The sequence below is a fragment of the Schistocerca cancellata genome, chromosome 9, assembly GCF_023864275.1.
Source record: "Schistocerca cancellata isolate TAMUIC-IGC-003103 chromosome 9, iqSchCanc2.1, whole genome shotgun sequence".
NCBI classification, from domain to species: Eukaryota; Metazoa; Arthropoda; class Insecta; order Orthoptera; family Acrididae; genus Schistocerca; species Schistocerca cancellata.
The window spans coordinates 41,276,361-41,291,090 of record NC_064634.1 but is presented as its reverse complement, the minus strand read 5'-3'; positions in this window follow the sequence as shown (position 1 = coordinate 41,291,090).

The window sequence follows — 14,730 nt, the reverse complement described above, 5'->3', positions numbered from 1 at the left end:
GCGTCTTTCCCACGTCAAGCAGAGCCATGTTTTGACAAAAAAAACGTGTACCTAGAGGGGAAGAGCGTTCCTCATTTATGGAGTGTTCTAATCTTTACAGGGCAAGCATTTCCAATTTTTGAAACAATGCTATTTAGCTTCCCAGACAGTCAAGCCTGTGAAATATATGTTTTTCTCCGAAGGAACCTGACGACTTCCTGGTCTGTGTGTGTGTGGGGGGGGGGGGGGGGGAGGGGGGGAGAGAGGTTACAGTCCTGTCTCCACTAAATGTATACACCACCCACTTTGTCCGTATCGTCCCAGCCTATAACATGAGAATGCACTGAGTTTTATGACCTCACCACCATTTGCACAAAAGCTCAGTTTACAGCAGTCTCTGTTAAATGGCTTCCTCAAGTCACTTTCAGCCATCTGGCTGCCTTTGCGATGGACTGCCACCTGAACCAGGTAAAATGGTTTGCCAACCGGCGCCTTTCTGTCTGGCCCTCAGCGGAAGGAGGAGAGAGCTTCGCCTAGACGTCCTTTTGTACGTAAGATCCTCTGAGAGCTGCTTCCCAGAATCACTCACACATGCAGGTCGCTGTACTTAGCATTTATGACCCTCAATTCATCTCTCTCTCCCTCTCTCTCTCTCTGTTCTCTGTCATCTCCACTACGATACCTCAGGCAGAAGGTCTCTACGGATTACACATGCAATTATAAAAACATTCTGCCCACAATTTGTCCTTGTAAAAAAGTCATAAACCTCACTTAGCAAATGTAGTACTGGGGAACACCGAGATATTGTTGTTGTTGTTGTGGTGTTCAGCCCAGAAACTGATTTGATGCAGCTCTCCATGCTACTCTATCCTGTGCAAGCTTCTTCATCTCCCAGTACCTACTACAACCTACGTCCTTCTGAATCTGTTTAGTGTATTCATCTCTTGGTCTCCCTCTATGATTTTTACTCTCCACACTGCCCTCCAATACTAAATTGGTGATCCCTTGATGCCTCAGAATATGCCCTATCAACCGATCCCTTCTCCTAGTCAAGTTGTGCCACAAATTTCTCTTCTCTGCAATTCTGTTCAACACCTCCTCATTAGTTATGTGCTCTAATCTACAGCATTCTTCTGTAGCACCAGATTTCGAAAGCTTCAATTCTCTTCTTGTCCAAACTATTTATCGTCCATGTTTCACTTCCATACATGGCTACACTCCATACAAATACTTTTTAGAATCGACTTCCTGACACTTAACTCTATACTCGATGTCAACAAATTTCTCTTCTTCAGACACGCTTTCCTTGCCATTGCCAGTCTACATTTTATTCCTCTCTGCTTCGACCACCATCAGTTATTTTGCTCCCCAAATATCAAAACTCATTTACTACTTTAAGCATCTCATTTCCTAATCTAATTCTCTCAGCATCACCCGATTTAATTCGACTACATCCCATTATCCTCGTGTTGCTTTTGTTGATGTTCATCTTATATGCTCCTTTCAAGACAATGTCCATTCCGTTCAACTGCTCTTTCAAGTCCTTTGCTGTCTCTGACAGAATTACAATGTCATCGGCGAACCTCAAAGTTTTTATTTCTTCTGCATGGATTTTAATACCTACTCCGAACTTTTCTTTTGTTTCCTTTACTGCTTGCTCAATATACAGATTGAATAGCTACATTACCGAAATATCGTGCAAGTACGACGGTCATATCCGGCAGAACACCCGACAACCCAAGATGAATTATTAGTTGTGAGTGACGGCCACCACTCACTACTTTATTACCAGCCACTCTGTGATCTCATTATGGTGAAAAGTGTGAAAAAGACTCAATATTTAGTTACAGGGTTATGTGAAGAACTGCAGTTTCTTCCTCGTAAACATTAAACCAACCTCGGACATTATTGCTATGTTGGTGGGAGCTTTAAATTCTTGGAACATGCAATACAATGGTAGATACGAAACTGACACCACTGAACGAATATGGCCTCTAGAATGTTGCCATAAGCCATAACGTATGCCTTCCCGTTCACTACATACGTAGTAACCTCTTGCAGAAAGAAAGAAAAAAAAACAAACAAACTTGAGCACAGAAACTATCACAGAACGTTTACCACTTACCACAACAATGGTAAAAGGACGATCTGAATTAAAAGCTCATGTGGTATTCTCCAGAAGATCTCATCAGATGGCATTACATACACCAATGAGCGAAAACATTAAATTACTTTTCATAAAGAGTACAACAGAGCTTCTGATGGCATGGATTATACAAGTCCTTGAAAGAAGTATGTAGCACCAGATCTCTACGCACAGGTCAAGCAATTCCCGCAAATTGCGGAATGGCGGTTTACGAGCATCTAGCTGACGCCCAATATGTGTCCCAATGCGTTCAGATCAGGCACATCTTCTGACCAAGACGTCAATGTGAGTTCACTATATTGCCCCACCAACCACTGTAGCACGATTCTGACTTTGCAACACGTATAGCTATCCTGCTAGAAGATGTCATCGCTGTAGGGGGAGACTTCAAACATAAATCGATGCATAATGTTCACATAGTTAACTGCTGTCATCATGCCTTCAATTACCACCACAGATCTTGTGGAAACCCAACTGAATGTACCACAAAGCATAATTCTGCCCTCACTGGCCTAATGCGGGGCATGTTTTGTGCAGCCATTCACCTGGATGAGGGCGTGTAAGAACCCAACCATCGAGCCGGTGCAACAAGAAATGGGAGTCATTCGACAGGCGACACGTTTCAATCGATCCACGGTGAAACCTCAGTTATGTTTTGTCAACTGTAATCGTTACTGACGATGTCGTGGAGTCAATACAGGAACACGTAGGGGTCGTATAACGTGAAGCTCCATGTTCAACAATGGCCTTTGAACGGTGTGCTCCGAAACACTTGTGCCTCCACCAGCATTGTACTCTGTCGTCATATCTGTCACAGATCCTGGGTTACACAGCAGCTGATTCTCCGATCTCTATTTTCTTATGATGAGACTGATCGTTCAATACCATGCGGCCTAATCGTTATTTTGCCATCCTTCAACGACTCTCCATAGGTGCTCCCAATAAGCGACCAGCTTCGCCGTTTCAGAGATTTCTTTTTCCGGCCGTAGCGCCACAACAACGTGTTCTTTGTCAAAACCGCTTAGATCAGTGGATTTCCGCATCTGAGGTCCGTATCTTCGCTTTAGCAACTGCCCATTTGTCTCTCTTCAACTTACATTCTTTCCTTACTGCGTCACGTGCCCGCAAAACCACCACGAGGCTTTCAACCTCGCGGAAGGCAGTGGTCATAACGTTTTGGCTCATCTGTGTGTTTCCAGGGATCGACAGTGCAAGTTTTTTGCTTATTCCGTCACTGAATCTCATTTCTTGTTTCAGTCTAAATGGCAAGAGATATGAAGTAGCTGTAATCCTGTCGCATGCTGTTGTTGACAACCTTTATGTTCAGACGAGACAAGTTAAATAAATGTCTATTTTAATAAGTTTGAATACGTGTTACGGGTATTTACATCTAATTTCAGTATATGTAACTACCATCTGTACCCAGCCAAGCTTTGCTGTGACTGAGTCTGCTTAAATGGAAAAAGGAAGAAAAGCGAAAACACATGTTTGTAATAGGTATGGAAATTGGATAAACGTCCTAATCTCCTTCTCTTCCCCCTCTGTCCGTCTCCCCCTCATCCTATCTTTGTCCATCTTCTCCTCCTCCTCCCCCTCTCTCTGTTCATCACCTCCTTCCCCTCTCTCTGCACACCTCCTTCTCCTCTCTCTGTCCATCTTCTCCTACCCCCATTCTCTTTATCTCCCCCTTCCTCCTCTCTCTCACACTCTCTCAGAGAATCACCTCCTCCCTCCTTTCTCTGTCCAGCTTTTTCTCCCCCTCTCCCTCCATCTCCTCCTGCCCCCTCTCTCTGTCCATCTCCTCGTTCCCATTTTCTATGTCCATTTGCTCCCACTCTTCGGTACATCTTTTCTTCGCTACTCTCTCTGACCTTCAGCATTGTTTATTGTTATCACAAATTCAGGTTTATAGTAGTATTCCTATCATAAACCAATAATAATACATAAACACAAATTTTCTGGTTGCTAACAATGTACATTTTCAATTTATATATTTTTCTGAAGAATAAGATACCTAAAAATACGCCTGTATTAGAATACAATGTTGCATCAAAATTTGAAAGCAATCGGTCAGTGACGTTAGGAGATACACAATTTTGGATAAACGAACGTTTTTATTTATATAAATGTACAACCCTCAGTCTGAAATTTTTGAGCTTCTCATCAGTATACAGGCCTGAACTCAAAGTGAAAACTACGTACTGAAACTGTCCACTCAATATACGTGATTCTAATAGTGCCGCTATAACAATTTAATTCACACGAGAAAACACTATGCTGCCTGACCAAGAAAGTTAACAATCCAGAACAAGAGGAGAAAACGAGATGAAACTTCAGGAGTTGCGAGTGTATATGATGTTATACAGTGATTACCGGATTATACAGTGGTTACCATACCGAGTCAAATTTACGAAGCTGTTACCAGTATGAACCCACTTGTCAGTTTGATGTTGCAACCCCACTGGTCTGGCCTGCATGCATGGACTGATGCGATTGCGTAGGGTGTCATAAAACCTTTGTATCCTCTCCTGGTGCATGTTGGCCCTCAGCTATTGTAACTGGTCTTTGATATCTTTGAGACTGGCACTGGGACGAAGTTTACGTCCGAACTGGTCCCAAACATGTTATTTCGTGGACGGATCTAGGGGTCTTGCTCTCACTGGGGATGAACGTCACGCACACAATTCATAGATACAACTGACATGTATGGATGAGCAGTGCCATGCTGAAAAATGGCACCACGATACTGTTACATGACAGGTAACACAAGAGGCTGCAGGATGTTTGTGACATACTGCTGTGCTGTCAGAATTCCCTCGGTCACGCCTATCCATGACCTGAAGTCATAACCGATGGCTCCCCACAGCACGACTCCAGGAGTAACACCGCTGGGACATTGGAAGAAAGTTTCCTCACATCCTCGCCATACTCAGCTACGATCGTCATCCAGGGTAGTGCAGAACTGGAATTCAAAGCTGAACACAATGCGATGTCATTGATCAGTAGTCCATGCTTCCTGATCACAACACCATTCCAAATGCATCCTTTTTTTACAGATGTTACCAGAGGCGTACGCATGGGACGGTAATTCCCTAATCTGCCTGTTGCTAGTCTCCAACCAATGGTGCGGGATTACACAGTTTAATGCAGGGAGTTCATTTCTTGTCCTCGGATGGTAGGCGCAGATGTGAATGGATTACAGTGTGTGCTTGGTACACAATACAGCGATTCTGCCTTGTGGTGTTCAGACGTGGTTGATCGGAAGTTTTACAAGTGTGCCTGCCCTTACATTCTCATGCAGTCCGACATTGGGCCACTGTAACGACTTATCTCCCCACAAATATGGATATTGCACGATTCGACCAGTCGGCCAAATGGAGAGTCACAATGAGACCAGCCGGACGTTGTGGCCGAGCGGTTCTAGGTTCTTCAGTCCGGAACCGCGCTGCTGCTATGGTCGCAGGTTCGAATCCTGCCTCGGGCATGTCTGTGTGTGATGTCCTTAGGTTAGTTAAGTTTAAGTAGTTCTAAGTCTAGGGGACTGATGACCTCAGATGTTAAGTCCCATAGCGCTCAGAGCCATTTGAACCATTTGAACCCACAATGACACCCCTTTCGATTTCTGCAGGTGCTGATAACTCTCTATCATCCGAGTACGCGTCATTTCTGGGTCCTTCAGTGATCACTCATCATCTGACATTGTTACGCCCCTCACATACTGCACCATGCAATGTAACAATACCAAACGCTAACGCACTCTGGTGGCTGTTTTACCTGTCACAGAGAATTGGAACTCTTAATCATTTACGTAACAGCTGATGGTATGTACCTGTACAAATGTACATTGAGATCCAATGAAGTCGTCTGAGTGCCTCACTGTTTATGTCAGACAGTGTACTTTGCTCAACCTGCTCAGCAGTATTATATAAGAGATGAAATTATAGTAGCACATTACTATCATGTACATACACTCATCTGCCTGAAAATTATGACCACCTACCTAATAACCGGTATGTCCATCTTTGGAACGGATAACAGCGGCAACGCGTAGTAGTTGGAAGCAAAGAGGCCTTGGTTGGTCGCTGGAAGGAGTTGGTACCTCATATGCACACACAAGTCACCCAATTCCCTTAAATTCCGGGGAGAGTGGCGATGAGCTCTGACACCACGTACAATCCCATCCCAGATGTGTTAGATCAGGTACAGATCCGACGAGTTGGGGGGCTAGCACATCAACTGGAACTCGCCACTGTGTTCCTCGAACCACTCCATCATACTCCTGGGCTTGTGACATGGCGCATTATCTTGCTGAAATTTGCCACTGCAGTCGGGAAACATGATCGTCATGAAGGGATGTACGTGGTCTGCAACCAATATATGATACTCCTTGGCCGTGATGGTGCCTTGCACGAGCTCCAAATGACCCATGGATGGCCACGTGAATGTTCTCCACAGCATAACTGAGGCGCCACCAGATTGGCTCCGTCCCACAAGACAGGTGTCAAGGAGCTGTTGTCCTGGAAGGCGACGGATTCGTGTCTTCCCATCGGTATGATGAACAAGGTTTCGGAATTCATTAGACCATGCAATGCCATGCACTGCACCAACTTCCAGTGTCGATGGTCACGTGCCCGCTTCAGTCACAGTTGACGATGCCGTGGTGTTAACATTGGCACATGCGTGGGTTGTTTGCTCTGGAGGACAATTGGTAGGAGTGTTAGGTTCACTATGTGTTCTGACTCACTTGTACTCTGCCCAGTATTAAAGTCTGACGATAGTTTCGCCACAGTTTGCCGCCTGTCCTGTTTTACCAGTATGCCCACCTTGAAATGTCCAACATCTGTAATGAGCGGTGGCCACCCAACCGCACAACGTCTGGATGTGGTTTCACCTTGTTTTCGCCACGTGTTGAAGACACTCACCACAGCACTCCTTGAATACCCAACAAGTTGTGCAGTTTCTAAAATGCTCGTGCTGAGCCTCTGGGCCATCGCAGTCTGTCCTCGGTCAAACTCAGATGGATCGTGCGCCTTCCCCATTCTATACACGGTCTACACGGTCAGTGATACTACATGCAGCATGTGTGTGTCTGACTTGCAGTAATTCCTCGCCAGGTGATGCTGTTGCTTGGACGGGTTTACATCGATAGTAGGAGTAGGTCGGTGGTCATTGTGTTCTGGCTGATCAATGTATGTATCTGTAATGACAACTCGCCAAAAGTTTGTAAAGCAGATCATGAGGCAGTTAATCTCGCTTGCCGTAATTTCTCTTATGTGCTAAACAATACGTTACTATGTATACTACATACTTGGCATTCGTCACACGTCACATTAGGCCAAAAAGTTCGAGCTTTCAACGATAGCCTTTATCGTCTTTTTAGGAACAACTGACTATCGTAATTACTGCTTTAATGACCTGTAATCAGTCCTAGCTTGTCGTAACGCTGCCAGAAATCGCATCGATGTTAGCGTTACCTGTGGTGTCCGTTTGGAGGTAAGTCTTTAATGTCGTGAGCCCGTTTCCATGCATCATTAAGTAACATTAAATCGTTGTCCCTGTTTCACATTGTGATATTTATGGACTCTTTAATGAGTATCAGTAGGTTGCTGCGCAAGATAAGATTTGTCTTTCATTAAATATGATTTTACTTTTATTATAATTTGACATGACACTGTAACCCCTCCTCTTACTAATCGGCCTATCCTGCTTGCGATATAAAATATGACTGTGGATCGCGTGTATGCCTAATGGATTTTTTCTAATTGTATAAGGCTATCTTTCCCGAAGAAGTGATACCGATAAGTAGGAGGAAAGTGTACAACCGAACCTTCTGATGGAAAGTCTACTAAAAATAAAAGTAATAAACCGAACAGGACTATAATTTGGAACATGAAAGTTATTTTGTGCATTCACTCACGAACAACACTTGACAGAAAGGGGTACCACTGATCATGAATACAAAAGTTACACTAATGAACGGAAAGGAAGTAATTAACAGTCACCAGTCCACTAGGACAATCTACATCCAAAATCCTGTACAAGATGATGGGAAAGAAAAACATGTATTATTATACACTGACGTGGCAACTGAAGGTTGCCAAGTTTTTTTTCTCACTAATTTTAAGTTAATATGTAATGATAAAGAAAACTGAGAAGTCACTCTTACGTTATGTTTGACATTAAATCGTGTATGTAAAATAAATAAAACTTCTGCACTCTTAAATTGTGCATTTCTTTACATTTGGATTTTTTTCCAATGATTGATTCTCGAACTTGAAAAATGAAATTGCTTTACTTCAGTCTTATACTGAAGCCTCTGTTGTACAACAGTTAATTGAATGTAGATGGAGGCTAAAATTCTTAAGAAAAAAAGGAACAAGGATCCTGCTTGGAAACAATATCTGGGGGCAATGAGGACACAATCGCCGTGAGTTTAACTGATTATTATTTAAATAAACCTTATCAATCAAATCATATTCAGTTGTGCTGCTGGGTTAGCCGTTAATACTTTCTACTAATGAACAGTCTTACTTCAGTGCTGTGCATACGACGAAAGTCGGAGCCGACAACGAAACTGTGTTGCTGGAACTGCTGCTGTTGTTGTTGAAGATGGTAGCATATTGTGGAGCCATGGCTAATTATAGGAACGGGCAATCGTAATTAATACAGCCTCTTCCGCCCGTCCACTGTCCCTACTCCTGCTCTAGACATACGGCCGGCGCGCGTACACGATGCCGCCGAAATTGGTACTCTCTACGGCGGGAGCGTCAACACCACACTTCCGCACACTACAAGCGCTGGAACCTGTGTCCCCTTTCTCAACGCGCTCTGTGCAACAGCTCCCTACCCAAAGATTTTACAACGCACAAGCACTGCTATCATCATTGCTAGTCGATGCAAATAACAATTCATTTGGCTTTTTCCCAGAGCTTATAAGTTTCACAGTAAAACACAGATAAAAGCAATGAAACGTCAACAGACTTCTGCCTAAATGTACACATACAGTGAAGCAATGTCCTTACTTATTAAAAGAAAGCATTTAAATTACTACTATTTACATACAATTTAAAAAAATTATATATCGGTAATAGGTGCCTTGCAGCCTGCATTTTCGGTGTTACAACATGAATATCGATAATATCTTATACATTTCATACATTGTTTAACTTCGTTCTCTCATGAAACGTAATTTCCTAAACATAAACAAAAGCACTACGGAATGGTGTTATGTATGTTCTCTCTGATAATGGTTGATACTATACATTACACGAGAGCTATTCGGAAAGTACGGTTCGATCGGGCACGAAACTGAAACCACAATGAAAATCTTATGAATTTTAGCGCAGATGTGTTGGGCTGTGTCTCTAGTATGCCCATCGATTGTGTCATGTTCCTCTTTTCATTTCTGAGCGCACAGAGCACGTAAAGATGCCTAGAACAATAGTGTCTCCCGTCAAGCATGAGGGCCTGGTGAGAGAGTTCGCCTGATGTCATGCAGCCCACATAACATAACTGACGTACGATTCCTTCTTCATGACAATTCTCGTACGCACTCTGTAGGGGCAATGAAAAAGCTCCTGCAGCGTTTACAATGGGAAGTATTTGGTCATCCACAATACAGCCCGTGATTGGCTCTGCCTGATTTTCATCTCTGCTCTGGCTATGAAGACAACGTTATGCCATGGACAACGATCTGTAGACCAGCGTAGAGCATTGACGGAAAGCACTTGCGACTGCCTTCTATGAAGAGAGTATGGGAAAATTGGTACAATGCAGCGACAAACATCTGTCGAGCGACGACTGTGTAGATAGGTAGCTGGAAGGCGTAGCTAAGTGTTACAAATAAAACATTTTTGATTTTCACAGTGGTTTCCATTTCGCGACCGATTCGATTTCACTTTCCGAATAGCCCTCGTGCTTAACAAAATCAGTTAAACATATAGCTTTCGTTTAGTTAAATTTCGTTTCGTACCTGACTGTGAAATGTCACCAGATGACACTAATTATGTTCGTAACCTATAAGTAGCTGCTATATTCGGCAACAGAAGATACAAGATGTTACTCCAGTAGCTACAGAATAGTAACTCTTACGTTACTTAGCCATATGGGCGTTTACAATACGCTTTTCCTTCGCATTAAATATTTTTGTATTATTCGAACCTACGCTACTTATGTGGCGTCATCATTTTAGCAAGGTCTCAAGCACCCTAGCATCCTCCACATCTGGAGCGGAACTTAAGATACAGTTCTGAACACAATCAACGGAAGAAACCAAGCTCTCAGCGTCATCAGGATATTTCATCAGGCTAGTTTACTCGAAATGTACACGATGGTCCGAGCAGATGCCTCTCCAAGTCCTTTCATCTTCTTGAATCTACTTCGTACAGAATGAAATAGTTGTACAGGCCACTGGGTGAGCATCTAGCCTGGGAGATAACTCTGTTTTTCCTCACATGCAATTAAAAATTGAGAAATATGTTCCTACCCGAACTAAAGCAGAAACTAATGAATTCATTATTCATAATGAATCTGTTCTGGCCGGCTGATATGGCCGAGCGGTTCTAGGCGCTTCTGTCTGGAACTGCGCGACCGCTACGGTCGCAGGTTCGAATCCTGCCTCGGGCATGGATGTGTGTGATGTTATTAGGTCAGTTAGGTTGAAGTAGTTCTAAGTTCTAGGGGACTGATGACCTCAGATGTTAACTCCCATAGTGCTCAGAGCCATTTGAACCATTTGAATCTGTTCTGCTGTGATGTAGTCCAACACAGTACAAATGGCAAACACACCAGACGGCTCGAGCTAATAATGAACGATTACGTAAGACTGAGGTTCTTTGATCGCGTCATTTCTTCATATGCTCAGTTATAATGACAGGTGGGTACATCTTTAGTTGTTGTCTGTGGTGTAGTTTCTCTCTGGATGTATCCCAGCCGTCTTCATTCTGTCCAGCAGATTGTGAAAGCTCTCAAAAGATCCCTGATCATTTTAACTGTTTCAACTATGGACTCTTGATAAAACATTAACAATACGAAACATATTTTTGCCTAGTTTCACAAAACTTATTTTTGTGCGACCTGGGTTTTGGGTTGGCAGCCCACTTTGCGGTACTCAACTGATTCCATAGATGACAACCAAGGAAAGATTAACACATATCAAGGTTTTAATCTATAAATTCTCGGCTTAAACTGTGATAGTTATCTCTGTCGACCATTATGACACAGTTACACTTTTATTATACAAGTTTTTGACATTCATTAAGATAGAATTTACTCTATGAATAAAAATACATTGGAATAGAACTGTAGCCACAGGAATTGGTATTTGAGTGATTACCTATCTATGAATGAAGCACCGAGTTTCCTGTCCTATGTAGAAGTTGCAACATTATCTAAAAAGGGAAGAATAATTTAAATGAATCAATAGTAAATGTGAGGATACACACATCTGTTTATTAATTTCTAATATTTCTAATTGAGCGACCTTCACAACCTTTCTCTCGAAGTATAGGGCTCCTACAATTACTACATATTTGAGGTTTAAGTAATGTTCAGCAAAGGCTGAATTTGATTTCTTTAATGTCCAGTTTCTGGGATGTTCTCTGAGACGAATGCAGACTGAGCGCGCAGTTCGTCTCATACAGCACGACTGACACACTTGCCACGTTATCTTATAAACCCCATTTTTCGTGATGGTAGGTTGCTTGTCCTTTGGAGGAGGAGGAGGAGGTGGAGGAGGAGATTAGTGTTTAACGTCCCGTCGACAACGAGGTCATTAGAGACGGAGCGCAACCTCGGGTGAGGGAGGGATGGGGAAGGAAATCGGCCGTGCCCTTTCAAAGGAACCATCCCGGCATTTGCTTGAAGCGATTTAGGGAAATCACGGAAAACCTAAATCAGGATGGCCGGAGACGGGATTGAACCGTCGTCCTCCCGAATGCGAGTCCAGTGTGTTAACCACTGCGCCACCTCGCTCGGTGCTTGTCCTTTGTACTAAAGAAACATCCAGATAATATCTGAGAAATAAAGGAAAACACAGAGAAACTGTTTTCCGTTTAAAAGTTCCTTATCCTATTAAAATTTCACCTAAAGAATGGTAAATTGCACTATTTCGTTTTTGGTCTATGTTGTTCACTGGGAACAACAGGGATCTTGCTTGCTTCTTCAGCATTTTCTTGAGAAGGTTAACGATAACGCTGGGTTTAACTTCGTTATTTTTAGCTATTACTTTTGTTGTATTAAGTTTCTGCTCTTAAAATTAGTCTTCTTGGGACATGGTGTTAGCAAGTAGACGGTAGATCATGTTGGTGGAAACCTGCATTCCTGATCACTACTTATTTTTTTCATTCCAAATCATGTGTTGATTTGGAATATGATTTCGTTCTTTCTTGGTGACTGATCTTCTTTTCCAGACATTATTACTTAATTAGAGCTGCCACGCATTTCTTTTCGAATGTCATAGGAATGTCATTCAGTAGGAACGTTATGAGAAAAGTACGTAATAGATCATGTGAGACTATTATAATACCATACACTTGTTATTGTGACTATTATTATAATTACTGTTATTAATAGTGGAATGTTGGCTACTTGTAATGTGTATGTTGCAGTGTGAGTCCCCCAAGGGTGTCTGATCACATGTAAAAGTGTGGCTAACGTCCTAAACTCGCCACTTCAAACAAAGACATAAATAAAGGAACTACCAGGAACGAGAGCGAGCAAGCTGACCATACGTATACGCACGAAACGTTGAAAATGAAATGTCGTGTGGCTAAGGCCCCCCGTCGGGTAGGTTAAGGAACACCAAGAACACATGAACGGAATGATATCAAACTCAGAGGACGCTTAGGAAATAGCGAAGAACTTGTTCAACAGTAATGGATGTGACGTGTGTAAGGATGTTTGATAAAGCGTTACTCCTGTCTTGATAGATGCGATCTTAAACCACAGTCATTCTTTTTCTTTTTTAATCTAACGAGCTTTTACGGCGAACAGTCAATTTATTCGAAATGAACCCACATGAATTGTGGCTCTAATACTCATAAGTACACATTCGCTGAGAGCAAGCATCGTTCTCACGCAACCACTTTCAGGACGGAAACTGCTTCTTATAAACGAGAAGTTTTCAAAATATGTTCTGGTGAAACATCAGTTTTCTTGTTTTTCCTATCCTTTGTGCGGTTTGCCGTGTCGTTGAACAACGTTTGGAATAAGTGCCTCGTTATGAGAAACGTCATCTTGCCACTGCTCTGGAAAAACGCGTGTGCAATTGTAGACGCTGCTCTGCGTCTGGTAGTAGAGAGAGATGGCCTACAGAGCATCTCATCTCATACTGCAGAGGTAATCCCGTTTGTGGTTAAAGGCAATCTAGAGTCTTCTTTTTCGGTAGGCTTCAAAATGACGTTGTTAACAGTCGGCAGAAGCGGAAGCACGTATGTAGCCCTTGACTGGAGATCAATAAATATATGAAACCGATTGCGGGTAGAAAGATCGAAGTGGGCATTGTACATCTCCGTAACATTATTTTTACGAACACCTCTCGTTTTTATGGTATACTCAAGACGTATGGAAGGCTTTATTGAAAGTTTCTAGTCAGGTTACGTGAAAAGGAGTCGAATGAAAATAAATTGGCGAATTAGTGGAAGCTTTCCCTGTTTCACTGGATGAATTCTTTCATTCTATTACTCCCGAATGAAGCAGCGATTTACTTGCTAGTAACACAGGGAACTTCAAAACAATTCATCCGAAACAGAAACTTGGGATAGGTATAGCTTCCGACTTTACACTGGGCAACACAAGCACAAGGTCACTTTTTCGAACCCTCGTAGTTATCTCCCATTGAGATGTAGAAGTTTGACATTTTGCTCTAAGATGACAGAACCTTTCCCTCTAACAATGTAAAAGCGTCGTTCTCTGCGACGTCACCCCCGGGCTCGGGGACGTTGCAAACAACGTGTCGACACAAGCCAAAAAAAGGTCAGAGCTCAGAAGTTCATGTGAGCTGTAGGGTGAGTCAATGAGTCACGTTGGCACCAAATTTCACCACAACTCAGTCGGAAGCCACCTTGGAAGTGTCACACGACAGGAGTGTCGTCACACCCTCTCTTACCCACATTTCTTCCCTTCTTTTGATGTATCTGTGATGGAGGTTAGAGCCGTGACCCCCCGCCTCCCCGCCATCTCCAGTTAAAATCTCGCGGATTTCTTATGGGTGACCGAATAAAACATTTTAGACACGCCGCAGCTCAGAATCGACAATAGGCCTCTGAGGATGACAAAAGACCGGCCGGAGTGCGGTTCTAGGCGCTTCAGTCTGGAACCGCGCGACCACTACAGTCGCAGGTTCGAATCCTGCCTCGGGCATAGATGCGTGTGCTGTCCTTAGGTTAGTAAGGTTTAAGTAGTTCTAAGTTCTAGGGGACTGATGACCTCAGCAGTTGAGTTCCATAGTGCTCAGAGCCATTTGAACCATTTTTGACATAAAGGTCGTCAATGAAACCACGCTTCCCCTTGGTGAGTTGATTCCCACACATTGCAGAGTGCAGTGAGCAACAGGTCGACGCTCGTGACAACTTCTGACGTTACCGACACTCCATGAACGATTCGAA